The 15,758-nt window shown below is 38.5% G+C and overlaps 2 protein-coding genes across 2 annotated transcripts in view; one reads left to right on the forward strand and one right to left on the reverse strand.

Moving 5' to 3' along the window:
* RSPH14 (radial spoke head 14 homolog) overlaps positions 1–15,758 on the forward strand; it is a 124,609-nt gene that overhangs the window by 73,355 nt on the left and 35,496 nt on the right. The gene's annotated exons all lie outside the window — the stretch shown is intronic.
* GNAZ (G protein subunit alpha z) overlaps positions 1–15,758 on the reverse strand; it is a 69,625-nt gene that overhangs the window by 52,265 nt on the left and 1,602 nt on the right. The gene's annotated exons all lie outside the window — the stretch shown is intronic.

The following is a 15,758-nucleotide window of genomic DNA, read 5'->3' on the forward strand; positions in this document are numbered from 1 at the left end:
TACACTTCTGTTTTATTATACAAATACTTGTACTCTGTGTATGACTTTTTAATGGGTGTTCTCTTATACATTGCTTTGATATTTGTAGAATGCGGGTAATAAATATTTTTTAATTAAGAAATAGTGTACGCATGTGGGGTTCTGTCATCTGTGGTCCCTGATCAAGGACCATTGCTGTAATGGCTGGGCTAGATGGAGGGAGGGGTTATAAAATAGAGAAAAATCCAGGGTAGTTGCAAATGAAGGTTCTTAGTGCCATACTGGCTCTGACCGAGTCAGAAGAAAATGCTGGTTAAAAATGATATATAAAGAAATGCCCCCAAAGTGTGCAAACACACCAAGCACAGAGACATAAGCAGTGGCTACGCTTTGTGTAAATGCCACACACCAAAGATGCTGCAGGATCACAGTACCTGCCACACCAGCATGGCAAGACAGACACAGACAGCCCATTTATTCACCGTGCTTGGATCCATACAAGCCACTTTGTTGGACAAGAGATATGTAAAAAGAAATTCTAAGGGTGGCTGGCCTCTTCCAAACAGAGCTGGTACTCTGACCTCTTGTACTGCTCTTGGGCTGGCCAAAAGTTGACAAGGGAGGGAGGATTTCTCACTCCAATTTCTGGACCAGCAGCAGGCTGTTAATAAATTCAGTCTGAAAAATACAAGATACCCATGCAACATCCAATAACATATTGTTCAGTGAGGATTTCATTAGTTACATTCATAATATTAAACAAAAAAATATAACATCACATAAAATACAATAAAATAACTTATGCTAATTTATGCAAAAGCTAAGTGAAAAATAATGCCTTCATTCATTCATTCATTTAAATAACTTAATAGTTAACAATCTTGGCAAGGGCAGGGCAAAGTACAAAACAAACTATCGCTGGTCACTGCCATCCTAGCAACACACAGTGGACCCATCAACATGTGTGAGAACCCAACGCTTCATTCACTCAATGGAAACTTACGGGAGGGGCAAGAAGACCCCCTCCAAGGTCCGTCTGATGATCCCAGTGTTGGTGCTGGAGGAAGAGTGGACTATTGAAAAGGAAGTGCTGGCTGAGGCTGCCATTCCCGCTGTCAAGCAATGAGCGGGAATGCATAATAGCTGTCTTTTTTATAGTGCCCAGTGCCACCTTAAGGACAGTATTTCAGAGCCGTTTGAAGGGATCGCATCTGTTTATGCTCTCTTGGCACAACTGACGCATCACTTCTGCTTTTCTGTGACAAGGGACAGAATGAGTGAGTGGCAGTGCTCGTGTGCCTCCACTACTTGTACATAACTGATGTACAGAGCATGAGCAGTAGGAGAGAATGATATCTCTTAGAGAAAATTAAATTGTATAAACCAAGCAAGAAATCAAGGTTGATCTCTACCCTCAGTTCCAGAACATTGTAAATATCAGAGCAAGGCGAAAGCATTTCATGGAACAGCCTGCCTCTGGAGACAAGATCTGAACATAACTATGAAACCTGCATACAAAAATCAAAACATGGCTGGTTTCTCAAGATTTGGTGAAGCACGGGAGATACAGGTGCTTTACCTTACCCAAGAATGGACAAACATACTACTAGAGTACAGGGACTGGATGGGAGCAGATTGGACATAAGCATTTACGAGAGTAAGAATTTTATGTATGAGCCTGTATGTTTGTTTTTATTATTGGACAGTATGTTTATGGTTCTTGATGCATATGGTTTTGATTTTTTATTATTGAGCATTGCTAATTAATTTTATGAATTGTACACTATTTTGAAGTGTCGTATTGTACACTTTTATTGGAGGGGGTGTAATCGCTAACCAAAAATATCAGTTTACAAGATGTTAAATTAAATTCTTATTATACTGGTCACTTTTCTTGTGTGGGTAAAGGATCTGGTGTACCATGTTTCAGGAGTCTAGTAGGAGTAGCATCTTTGAAGACTCTGTATTATTATATGATTTCTGGGGATGCTTTGTAGAGATGGAGAAAAGTATTTTTGTATAATTTGGCACATGTTAAATAGCAAGCCAGATGGTGATCATGCTTTCTAGCCTGATATGGCATTTTGCCAGATTTTTTGGAACTGTAAAAATACTTTTATAATATGTGTCTGAGTGCATCCTTTCTCCTAGATATCCACTGTAACTAGATCAGCATTGGAGAGTTTACAAATGAAACATGATTGTGACTCATGTATGGACAAGCAATTCTGGCTTCTTGCCTCTGTTACAACCGATTCATTGCTATGCACTTTCTTCAAAAAGGCATAACATTCATGCATGTTGAAATAAGGTGGATAAGGCATTCTGTAGTTCCAAGCCTGGCCAGTCCCAAATGACTTTTTATATGCTTATTGGCCTATTTACCGCAATTCAAATTCCCAAGGATGATGTTTTCAAACTCAAAATTGCATTTTCACAATTTGTCTGACCTTTCTGAATAGTTATCCATCATGGCCTCCTTTCCAGCCTCTAAGCGGATGAATTGAGCTCTTTGCCCATATCCCCCTGCCAGTATTGTACCTCTTGACAGTGAGCTCTATTGAATCGATGAGCTAATTCTTAGCCCTACTTAAACAATTCCTGATGACCCTGCTTCTCTGGTTCCACATGCCATAAAATTTCTGTCCAGCATGTCCAGAATAACAAAACTGTTTCGTGTCTTGACGCCAAAAGGAAGGCAATGTGCTGACAGCAATAGGATGGCGAGACTCTGTAGCTATATAGTTATAATCTTATTTAGTAAGAGGTTACTGGTCTGTTTTACCTAACCTTTTCACTGGCTTTCTTCTTATTCCCATCACCTCCATCTTTTTTTGGTTGACTAACTCCTGTAAGTGCATATAAATCAGAACTTCGGTGTTTACAGAGGAGGATGTTGTGGAGATACCTGTTCCAGAGAGAGTTTTCAAGGGTGATGATTCAGATGAATGGACCCAAATCATGGTGAACCTGGAAGATGTAGCAAACTGGACTTACAACTTGAAGAGTAGCAAATCACCTGAACCAGATGGTATACATCCTAGAGTTCTGAAAGAACTAAAAAATGAAATTTCAGACCTATTACAAATAATTTGTAACCTATCATTAAAATCATCCATTGTACCTGAAGACTGGAAGTTGGCCAATGAACCCTGATATATAAAAATGGCTCCAGAGGTGATCCAGTAAACTGTAGACCAGGTGAGCCTGACTTCAGTGCCGGGAAAAATCGTGGAAACTATTATACAGAATAAAATCACAGAACATATAGATAGACATGATTTAATGGGACACAGCCAGCATGGATTTACCGAAGGGAAGTCTTGCCTCACAAATCTGCAATATTGTTTTGAAGGGGTGGATAAAGGTGAACCAGTAGATATGGTGTTTGATAAAGTCCTTCATGAAAGGCTTCTAAGAAAACTAAAAAGTCATGGGATAGGAGGCGATGTTCTTTTGTGGATTACAAACTGGTTAAAAGAAAGAAAACAGAGATAGGACTAAATGGTCTGTTTTTACAGTGGAAAAAGGTAAACAGTGGAGTGCCTCAGGGATCTGTACTTGGACCAGTGCTTTTTAATATATTTATAAATGATCTGGAAAGAGGTATGTTGAGTGAGGGTATCAAATTTGCAGATGAAACAAAATTATTCAGAGTAGTTAAATCACAAGCTGATTGTGATAAATTGCAGGAAGACCTTGCGAGACTGGAAGATTGGGCGCCCATATGTCAGATGAAATATAATGTGGACAAGTGCAAGGTGATGCAGACAGGAAAAAATAACCCATGCTGTAGCTACACTGTTAAGTTCCATTTTAAGAGTTACTGCCCAGGAAAAAGATCTGGGCGACATAGTGGTTAATACATTGAAATCATCGGTTCAGTGTGCAGTGGCAGACAGGAAGGCAATGGCAAATTAAACAGAGGATGTCATAATGCCTCTGTATCGCTCAGTGGTTAGACCGCATCTTGAATACTGTGTGCAGTTCTGGTTGCATCTCAAAGAAGATATAGCTGCACTGGAGAAAGTACAGAGAAGGACAACCAAGGTGATAAAGGGCATGAAATGACTCCTGTATAAGGGAAGGCTAAAGATGCTAGGGCTGTTCAGCTTGGAGAAGAGAAGGCTGAGGGGGGTATGATAAAGATCCACATAATCATGAAAGGACTTGAATGGGTAAATGTGAAATGCTTATTTACTCTTTTGAATAATACAAGGACTAGGGGACACTTCATGAAGTTAGCAAGTAGTACATTTAAAGCAAATCGGAGAAAATTATTTTTCACTCAGTGTACAATTAAGTTCTGGAATTCATTGCCAGAGGATGTGGCTAAGACAGCTAGTGCAGCTGGCTTAAAAAAGGTTTGGATAAGTTCCTAGAGAAGTCCATTAACTGCTCTTAATCAATAGGGAATAGCCACTGCTTGTTGCCAGCATTAGTAGCATAGGATCTATTTAATGTTTGGGTACTTGCCAGGTACTTGTGACTTGAAGACAGGATACTGGGCTTGATGGGACCCTTGGTTTGACCCAGTATGGCATGTTCTTATGTTCTCCCTCTGCATGTTCCTTCATGCTGTTTCTCTAGTTCAGTCTCCCCCTTCTTCTTTATACAGTCTGGATGTCATAGCAGTGGTTCTTCAGCTGATGGGCACACAGTTAAGCTCACATCAGAACTTGGTGCCAGTTAAGTGTTGCTGTTAGGTGAAATCTATGACTCCTTCCCTAGAATTGTTAGTACTATCTGCATAGTACTTCAAACTTTGGTTGCCCCAGGGAAGAGAAGTTGTCTCTGGTAATTGAACTGGGATCTTCTGCACCTGGCCAAACCCATCATCTGAATTTTATCAATTAATCCTTTCCATCATTCTCCATCTTATTTCACTACATCTTAAGCAGTATTATCTTCTTTGTAACAATACTCTTCCTTCTGTATGTTAGACAATGGTTCATTGACATCTGTTTTTAAAAGTAGTAATAATGTACAAGAAACAAATCTTTTTCAATAGAAGTTCTAGAACAAAGGGTCCTGATGTGATGCTCTGAGGGCTAAACTCAAGCACAACATCAAAAAATATATTTACATGGAAAGGGTAGTGGATGCATGAAATACCCCCCCCCCCCCCCCCAACCCAAAAGAGAATGTTGGAGACTAAAACAGTAGGAGATTTCCAGAGGGTCCTTAGTTGCAAAAAAGTGAAGAGACAGCAATAATACAAATAGTGACACATGTCACTATTTGTATTATTGTGCCTTACTTGAATGATTCCACAACTAGTTTTGAGTTGCCAGAATGAATGGCAAGTGAGTAAAATGTAATATTAGACGTCCAAGAGAAAACACAGACAACTGCATGATTGGGTCTGTCTGGCAAATTGCAATGAATACAAAGGATTAAAATGTTTTAAATAAATGTTTTTAAATAAATAATATGATAGAATTAACTAGCAGCTGGGTTTGTTCGGCAGTCTAGTACTGTAGGTATGGATGTATTTATTTATTTAACCATTTTATATACAGTCATCCAAATGAAGATCACAATGGTTTACAAAAGTGACATTCATATTATAGGGCAACTTAACATCTAAAACATGTTAACTCGAGGGCTTAGATAGTAATTTGTGCTACATAATTTCATATCAGTAGTCATCATGTATTAGTCTGAGAGTTGTCTTTGTACATTTTATATCACTCATAACTTGTCATTCACTCTTCTAACATTATCTATGTCATGCCTTTTGAGCTAGAGAGAGCGCATCGCACTCCATCGCATGTGATCTTTGGAGCAAATACCTGCGACCATTTGTGCTGTGTGTTTGATACCCTCAGGCCCTAGAGATACTTAAGCTAGCCAAGATTCGAGCTCCTCTGCGATACAATGGGAAGACTATTCTCATCTTTCCCGACCTGAACAAGACTACAATAATCAGAAGTTTTAAAAAGGTCTACCATATGACTGGTGCTAAAAGTAATTCAGCTAAATCTTTCCTGGAGATGTCAAGATATACATAAGTGCCATACTGGATTTGACCAATGTTCCATCCAGCCCAAAATCCTGTACATAAGAATGTAAGAAGTTTCACACTGGGTCAGACCAAGGCTGTTACGCTTGGCTGACTGCAGCAGTCATGCCGTGCCTGGCCTTACTCACCCCAAGCTGCTGCTGTCATGCTGCTTCTCCGATGCCAGTCCTAGGCATGGGCACACTTTGGGACATTGTAGGCCCCGCGGTGGGAAGTTCCTTGCAGTGCTGTCTGATATTGTCATTCCCACTTTAAACCTCGACTCTGCAGCCAACCAGCACCTTCACAACAGGTCTCCTGCTTGTATGACATTGTAAGTTGCCCAGCATGTTACCAATTGTTCCTGCTCCTGCCTTGTTCTGGGTGTCATCCCTTGTGAGTTCTGTCTTGTCCTGTTCCTCTTTCCGCTGACCTTGTCTGTCCCTAATGACTGTTTTTGGTTAGCCTCCTTGGATTGGACCTGGACCTTGCCTTGCCTGCCGCTTGCCTTGACCTCAGACTGGACCTTGACTACGCTCTGCTCAGCCATTGATCCAGCCTCAGCACGTCCCTCGGATCTAGTCTGGAAAGACCTGCCGGCCCCTAGAACCTATGAGCTCAACCCAAGGGGAAGGTGGTTGGCTAGGCAGAAGAACTGCTACCTTGTGCTTGCACACTTAACAGCAGCAGCAGGGCTCACTACCCTACACTGGCATATTAAGCTCAGTATTCTGTTTCCAACAGTGGCCCATCCTGAATGCATGGAAGTACCTGGCAAACCTCAATATGAAAATGTGTTTTGTGTTGCTCTCCCTAAGAATTTAGAGTTGGAGGCAACTAATAATAATTATCTACAGATCTGATCTCCAGAACCTTTTCCAAACCTTTGTGCATTTCTTCATGTGGCCATGTCCAGATCTTTGTTTTTAATTTTGATCTTGCTTTTTAAATTTTTAGTGTTTGAGTTTTTTGCTTATCTATCTTGATTTATGTATGACTTTTCTCTTTTTCGGGAGTCCCTCATTTTGATAGGTAAGCGGATTCCCTTGATCATGGGGTATGGCCGTTATGCAGGTATCTCTTATAGTAGGGAAGGTAACTTGTTTCCTATTCTGCAAAGTTTGCTGCCTCTAAAAAGGCTATAATCTCCAACCTTCCCAATGTTTCTCCCCCTATTTATCCTCCTAATCAATATTCAAGCTATCTGACAGAAAATTTCTGTTTTGTATGACTTGGTGAAAGATTCTAAATCTGATGTCTGTTGTATCTCTGAAACCTGATTGGTTGACTCTGATGTGGTCCATTTGAACCAATTGCAGGTTCCAGTTTATGAAATATTTTTTAAACACATAGATGAAAGACGGGGTGGGGGGCTCCTAATTTTGATTAAATCTTCTTTAAATGTCTTTGATCCAGACTGAAGCTGTCCCTCATTATGAAGTCCTAACTATAGCTAATTCAATGTGATGCATTTGTCTTATTTATTGCTCTCCCACCCTCATCATTTTTAAATGTGTCCGTCTACATTAATTATGGTTTTACTATCATTTAATGTTGAGGTGAAGAATTTGATTGTGTTGGGTGACTTCAGTCTTCATGTAGATGTTCTTCCATTGTCAACTAGTTGTTTTGTTTTTCTATGACCAATCTAGGTTGGTCTCAGGCCATCCAGCAACCTGCGCTGCTGGTTTGCTTTTCCTCAAAACTGATTCTATTACTTTTAGAGAATCTAAAGGTTTTTTGCACAAGTACCTTGGTCTGGCCATTTCTTAGTCAAATTGTCTGCTTGTCCAGTTATGTCATTTACTTCTGGTAAACCTATAGCTAAAGTAATGAAGCATGGCCACTTTGATGTTGATGATCTTCGTAGGCTGAGGGTCCCTCAACTTTCCTCTAAGAAAGTGAATAAAGTTGATAATGCTGCATCTGTCTGGTATATCTCCCTATTAGAAACTTTAGACTCTTATTGCCCTATGAGAGAGTTCTTAGCTAAAAGGACCCATAAAACTCCTTGGTTTAGTCATGATCTTATTACTACTAAGCAGCAACTCCATCAGGTGGAACGGCGCTGGCGGGCTTCTAAATCTTGTGAAGATTCTTCTACTTATCTTATGCCCTTGAAGGAGTATAGGACTGATGAATTTAAGAGGAGTTATTTTTCAAAATGCATTAGTGATGTTCCCAGTCATGCATCTGAATTATTTTGCACAGTTTGTGCTCTTACCAATACAAAAGTGCCATATGATGCTGATGATTGCACAAAGTTTTGACCAGTTTTTCTTACATGAGATCAATTATCTTAATACTTTTTATAGTCCCACCTTCTGCAGTTTCCCTTCAAATGATTTGCTGATTAATGACCAAAGTATATGGGAAAAATTTGATCTTTTTTTCCTCAAGAGATTGCTCAGATCATTGAATGTATGAGAAATACTTTTTGCCCCAAATCTAATTTATTTAATGCTTCATTTAAGTTTTCAAGAGAAGATTTGGCCAATTTTGTTGCTTTGTTAGTTAATTGCTCACTTCGGGAGGGTTTTTTTTGAATATTGCCGTGGTTTGACCTATTTTGAAGATATCTAACCTAGATCCTTTGGACTTTCTAATTATTGTCTTATTTCGAATCTCCCTTTTTTAGCAAAGGTTTTGGAGAAAGTAATCTTAAAGAAGTTCGTTTCTTTTATTGGTGAGCTGGCTGTATTAGATGATTTTCATTTTGATTCTAGGGAGGCCCTTCTTTTATCTATGATAGATGTTTTTCGTTGAGGATTTGATCAGCATAAAGGATTTTTCTTAGTTTTTCTGGATTTATCTTTTGCATTTGATACTATTGACCATTGTATGCTGAGTCAATGCTTAAAGCAATGTGCCTTTTCAGCTACTGTGATTTTATGGTTTAAATTCATTTTTTGTTAACAAGATGCCAGTAAATTGCATTAAGTGGTCAACTGTCATTTTTTCCTTTGTCTACTGGTATCCCTCAGGGGTCGGCTTTATCAGCTACACTGTTTTTAACATTTACATTTTCTCAATTTGTCAGGTTTTAGCTAATTTAGATGTAGGATATCGTCTTTACACTGATGATATCCAGTTTTTTGTGCCTATTTGTGAATCAGTAGAATCCTCACTAGCTAAAGTCATGACATGTCTGTGAACTGTTAAAAGATGGATATCCGATAATAGATTGGTGCTGAATTGATATAAAACAGAAATTCTCTATGTTGACAGATTTCTCTCTGCTGATATACTGCAGTTTCTTTTGGTTGATGATCTCTATTTCCAACCAAGTGTGGAATTTAGGTGTCATCATGAATTCTTCTTTGTCCTTCATGCATCAAGCTAGACATGTTGTGAAGAATTCATTTTATAAGTTATGCATGCTAAGGCAACTAAAACCAATTTTGTCATTGGAAGATCTGAGAATAGTACTACATTTATTAGTAATTTCTTCACTGGATTATTGTATGCACTTTTTATAGGCCTTTCTCAGTTGACTCTGCATGCAGTACATTTTATACAGAATTCCGCTGCCCAAATTATTTCAGGTACAACTCTAGGCAAATATTTCTCCAGTTTTGTTTAATCTCCATTGGTTGCCAATAGGTTGGAGGGTCAAGTTTAAAGTTTTTATTGGTTTTTAAAGCAATTCATGGCCTCACATCTAGGTGTGTTAATTCTGTCCTCAAGCTTTACAAGCCAGCAAGATCATTGAGGTCAGTCTGGAGAATGTTACTAGACATTGCTGAAGCTTTCCAAATCTAGGGGTCGTCTCTTTTGTATAGCAGGTCTTGAATTATGGAACAGTCTGCCTACTGATATTATGCAGGAAACATCATTATTAAGATTCAGGAAACAGTTAAAGGCATTTCTTTTTAAACATGTCTTTGAGTAGTCATCCATGAACCTTTTAGCATAAATTATATATTGATTTAGGTATTAATTGATAATTTTATTTATGGTTTTGTTTGGACAACAACTATTATTGGACAACTTGTTATTATTGGACAACTTGTTATTATTACTGGTTGTCATTTTCTGCTTTGTTTTGTCTGTTTTTATTGTGTGTATTATATTTATTTACTTCTATGTTTGTTTTTAAAAGCTGTTTTTTTATTTTATTGTTTGATAGTTCTATGTTAGTTGTATATTTATAATTTTGTTTTATTCAGAAAATATTTATTATAAGCCACCTAGGAATGTTGGTAGTGCAGGATATAAATCTGTGAAATAAATAAATTACTAGCCTTAACCAGATTTTCTGGCAACAAATTCCATAGCTTAATTATGTGCTGATTGAAAAAATACTTTCTTAAGAACATAACATTTGCCATACTGGGTCAGACCAAAGGTCCATCAAGCCAGTAACCTGTTTCAAACAGTGGCCAATCCAGATCATAAGTACCTGACAGGATTCCAAAAGGTTGATAGATTCCATGCTGCTCATTCCAGGGACAAGCAGGGGCTTTCTCCAAATTCACCTTAATAATAGTTTATGGACTTTTCTTCTAGGAACTTGCCCAAACCTTTTTTAACCCAGCTACACAAACTTCTTTCACCATATCCTCCAGTAATGAATTCCAGAGTTATATACGTCTTTATTGGGTTTTAACAAGTTTTACATTATGCACTGAGTAAAAAATATTTTCTGCTATATGTCTTAAATATATTTCCTAGTAAATTCATTGCATGTCCCCTAGTCTTTGTACTTTTTGAAAGAGTAAACAGATTCATGTTTACTTGTTCCACTCCATTCATTATTTTATAGACTTCTGTCATATCTTCTCTCAGCCATCTTTTTTCCAATCTGAAGAGTCCTAAATTCTTTAGCCTTTCCTTTTAGGGGAATTGTTCCATCCCATTTATCATTTTGGTCACCCTTCTCTGCACCTTTTCTAATTCCGACTATGTCTTTTTTGAGATGCAAGGACCAGAATTGCATACAATTCTTGAGGTGCGATCGGACCATGGAGCAGTGCAGAGGTGGTATTTTATTTATTTAGATTGTTATATTACGCTTTTCAGCACTTCAAAGTGTACATAAAAGAGGATTACATTCAGGTACAATAGGTATTTCCCTATCCCCAAAGGGCTTACAAACTAATATTGTACCTGAGGCAATGGAGGGTAAAGTGTCTTGCCCAGGGTCACAAGGATATCCTCTGTTTTATTCTCTATTCCTTTCCTAATAATTCCTAGCATTTTATTTGCTTTCTTAGCCACTGCTGCACATTAAGTAGAGGATTTCAACATATTATCCACAATGAAACCCAGATCCTTTTTCCTAGGTAGCAACTCCCATTGTAGAACTGTGCACTTGTCCACATTAAATATCATCTGCCATTTGGATGCCCAATCTCCCAGTCTCGCATATCCTCTTGCTATTTCTCACAATCTTCATGTGATTTACCAACTTTGAATAATTTTGTATCATCAGAAAATTTGATCTGACTCGTTTTTCCCATCTCTAGGTCATTTAAAAATGTATTAAAAAGCAGCAGTCCCAGTAAAGATCCCTGGGGCACTCCACTATTCATCTTTCTCCATTAAGAAAATTGATATTTAGCCCTATTCTCTCTCTCTTATATATATATTTATTTATTTATTAAATGTTCTGCTTTTCGGCACCTCAGAGCGGATTACATTCAGGTACTGTAGGTGTTTCCCTATCCCAGATGATTTACAATCTAATAGGGTCATTCATCAAAATGCGTTATAGTGTTAACACCCGTGATAATGCCATAACGCATGCGATAGTAATGGTATCGCATTGGGTGAATGCACATTTTTCATAGGGGCAGGATTGGGGAGGGGTTTGGGCGAGATTAATGAAAATGAAGGGCATTTTCACACTGCAACAGCATACCACAAGCTATTGCACTTTTTTAATGCCAGAAATAACTACACCTTTTTTCCTGGCGTTAAGCTGTGTGAAATGCCCAAAATGGCTGTGTAACAATTTGCGATAAAGATTGCAAATTGCTTTTCGGGGCTTGGGGAGGGGGAGAGGAGTGGAGCAGAGAGAGAGCCTCTGGGGAGGCCTTCACAGTATTCAACTGTTTATATCACTATAGAAAGGCCAGCTAATAAGTCGAGGTGAGATTTTGGTGGTAGTTTAGGGTTTTGGGGGCAAGTTTTACATGCAGAGTGAGATGTACGAACAGCACAGTACACCTCAGTGAAGATTTGACGTCATTTGGAGAGAGGAAAGTCTCACAAAGTTGAGATCTCTACAGTGTTCTCTCGCCCTAGCTCGATTGTACCCTTATTTATTTATTTATTTATTTCAGAGCTTTTATATACCGGTGTTTAGCAATTAGCCTTTACCCCGGTTTACAGTTGAACAACTTGTTACATCGAAATGACATTGGAACAGAATAGAACAGATATTTTACAATGAAACGAAATATGCTTATTTATAAATGATATATGCTTATTGATCAACTATAACATTTTAACAGAGTGATAATAATAATTTCTAGCAACAAGCTAATAGAACGGTGTGTATGGCCTGAGGGGGGGATTATGGTTCGGAGGCGGGAGGGTCAGGTCGGAACGGGAGGTGGAGAGAGGAGGGGAAAGTGAGGTGGGGATGGAGAGCAATTGGTTAGTTTAGGGTGAGTAGTTGACATGATACTTTTGTAGAAATCTCAACTTTGTGAGACCTTCCTCTCTCCAAATGATGTTAAATCTTCACTGAGGTGTACTATGCTATTTGTACATCTCACTCTGCTTGTAAAACTTGTCCCAAAACCCTAAACCACCACCAAAACCTTACCTCGAGTTATTAGCTGGTCCTTCTATAGTGATATAAATAGTTAACTACTATGAAGGCCTTATAAAGAGTCGTGTTCTCTCGCTCTTTCTCATTATCATAGACACACCCCTTTTTCTCATCACATGCGTTACTCATGCCAAATTATAGCATTTTGATGAATCTAGGGGTAAGTTTTCTATCTTTTAACCAGTTCCCAATCCACAATAGAACATTGCCTCCTATCCCATGACTTTTTAATTTCCTCAAGAGTCTCTTATGAGGGGTTCTGACAAACACTTTCTGAAAATCCAGATACACTATATCAATGGCTCACCTTTATTCACATGTTTATTCACACCTTTAATTCCTGGAGACTCCAGAACAGTGCTAGAAGACTGCAACTCTAGCTGGACCTCTAGGATGGGAGAGGTGAAATCGCCAATGCTCAGTAGTTATGGCAGTGCTGGAATATGCTACCTGTTCATTTCAGAGAATGTTCTCCAGTCCTAGTACTATTTGATAGTGTAAATAACTGCTCCCTTTCTATCTCTACCATATCCCCTCTGTCATCTCTTCTCCAAGCTGAAGAGCCTTGATCAGTTTATCCTAAACATACTCATGAACACTAACATGCACACCTTTACATGATGCTATAAATATACTACATGCATCCCTAAACTTTAGCTACTAGGTATGTTCATATGTCCACATAAACATATACTGAGACATGATTAAACATGAACTTATGTTTATACAGGCTCATGAGCACACACAAACAGATTCATATATAGATTTGCACTTAGACACTCATAGACCCAGTTAGCTTTTTTTCTGTCATTACAATGGCTCTCTGCTTATTGATATATATATATATTTTTTTTAGTATTAACACAGAACAACAAAAGATAAACATCTATACATTGTATATTTTCCCCCTCCCCAAACACAAAACAGAAAGAGAAGATGATTTTTTTCATATTAATATCCCTCGCCCAAACTCCCCTAAAGAAAATTCCAGTTAGTGAAAGCAATTTACAGATTATTCTTTTTTTCACTTCGAACTCTATCAGAAAGTGTCCAAATATAATTTTCCTGTTTCTTTTGTTGCACCAGAGAGTCTCTAGCCACAAGACTCTCAAACTGTGTAACATGTTTCTGCAGCACCAATATGACCGTGGCAAACTCTGCTTCCAAACAAGTAAAATCCTTTTCTTACCCACCTTGCTAACGATATTTCTTCCATTAACCTCGGCGCATGACTCGATTTATTTATATCTTTATAGCATATATTTGGTTTCAGATGCAATAGAATTCCTGTTCTTAACAATGATGCTAGTGGCAGAATTTGGGTATGAAAGGACTTTTTGGCCTGCAAGCTCAATTTTAAAAGGAAACTCCCTTTCAAAATATCTTGCTCGGTGGGGAGTTACAAATAAAGTTCCTATGTATCCTTTGCCATGATAGTCCTCCCCAGGTGCTGCACCTTTTCCCTGCCCTGGGCAATTTTGAAAGGAGCTTTATCCACAGGTAAACAGACAATATTTACCATGGAGGAGCCCTTTGAAAATTGCTCAAAAAATGTGATGAGAATAAAGCAAAGGTGGATTCGTTGTTAGAAGCAAGAGCTAGGAAGTGCAAAAATCTTCCATGAAAGATTCATGGCTACTTCCTGTGGAAATTATCTCCAATAGCTACTGTCCTCCATAGTTAACCAGGCTCTCTTAACTTAGGGACTCTCCATCCCACTTTCCTCTTCCAAGTTAGGACAGAGTCTCCTAGCAGCTGTCTTTAAGCTTAAAAGGTCTTTATCCAGACTCCTAAGGGGGACTTATCTCACTATTGCCTCAGTTCCTTTATACTAGTGGCAGAGAGCTACCACTCAAATGAGAAATGCTCTGGAAACCAAGTGATTAAAACCAAATTAAATGGCTGGATTCTTCTGTGTAGAAGTGTCAAAGAGGGCAGCTACATGTTGAAGTTACTGATGTGCCTTAGGAAACTTGCACCAGTCAAACAGTAACAATGCGCCCTATGTACAGGGAACTTAACGTTCAAACCTATCTATCTGTGGTATAGCATTTATGCATGGAGATTTAGTAAGTTATACACTGTGTGGCGGGAGCTCTGAAAGTGCACTCATATATTTCCAATGCAAGAAAATGCATACTTTTTACTCGTTTTATGACCATACACACTCACATTTTAGTTGCGTAAAAATATAACATATACATGTAATAACCCCAATATATACATGGAGGCAGGAGATTTATGATGTATGTACATATACCATTTGGAAAATACTTACTTGCGCACATACTTGGACTCACCAGTTTGCTAATACCTTTTCCAGGTCACCTAGTCCTCCTCCAGACCTCCCACCCCAAAACTGCAAACAGACAAATCTGATATTGCAGGCATGAAAGTGTACGAATATGTTGGCAATGTATATGCACACTAACATGCGTACCTTGCCATCCCATCCTAGGCCTGGATGGCCTCTAGCCTGCCCCTCCCCCTTCCCCCCCCCAGTAAAATGCAAACGTAAAACAAAAAATACGCATGAGAACATGCTACTTATATTCATATTTTTATTCCGCAAACTCTATTCTAACTATCTGACACCTGATCATCCCAGCACTCAACAGAACTCGCAAGCATAATCCTCCTCCTTCATGCTCTCCTGATGTACCCTCCTTTTCTACCCCTCCCTGCTCACTCCCTTGATCCGTTAAGTTCTTTGAAAATGTTCTCCGCAATATTCTGTTATTCAACGACTAAGAAAATATGTTGATTGTTCACAAAACCTTACTGTTCCCAACTACTATGTTAACTCCATTTGATTGTAAGATAATTGCATATGTTGGATGATAATTGCAGATTTGTAAACCATTATGATGGCTCTACCGAATAACGGTATATAAAACCCTACAAATAAATAAATAAATATATGCAATTTTTATACACAAAGCCCTTTTGAAAATTCACCTTGAGCCATTTTTCCCATAGGCAGAAAATAGGAGA

This window comes from Rhinatrema bivittatum, chromosome 11, assembly GCF_901001135.1.
Source record: "Rhinatrema bivittatum chromosome 11, aRhiBiv1.1, whole genome shotgun sequence".
Lineage (NCBI taxonomy): Eukaryota > Metazoa > Chordata > Amphibia > Gymnophiona > Rhinatrematidae > Rhinatrema > Rhinatrema bivittatum.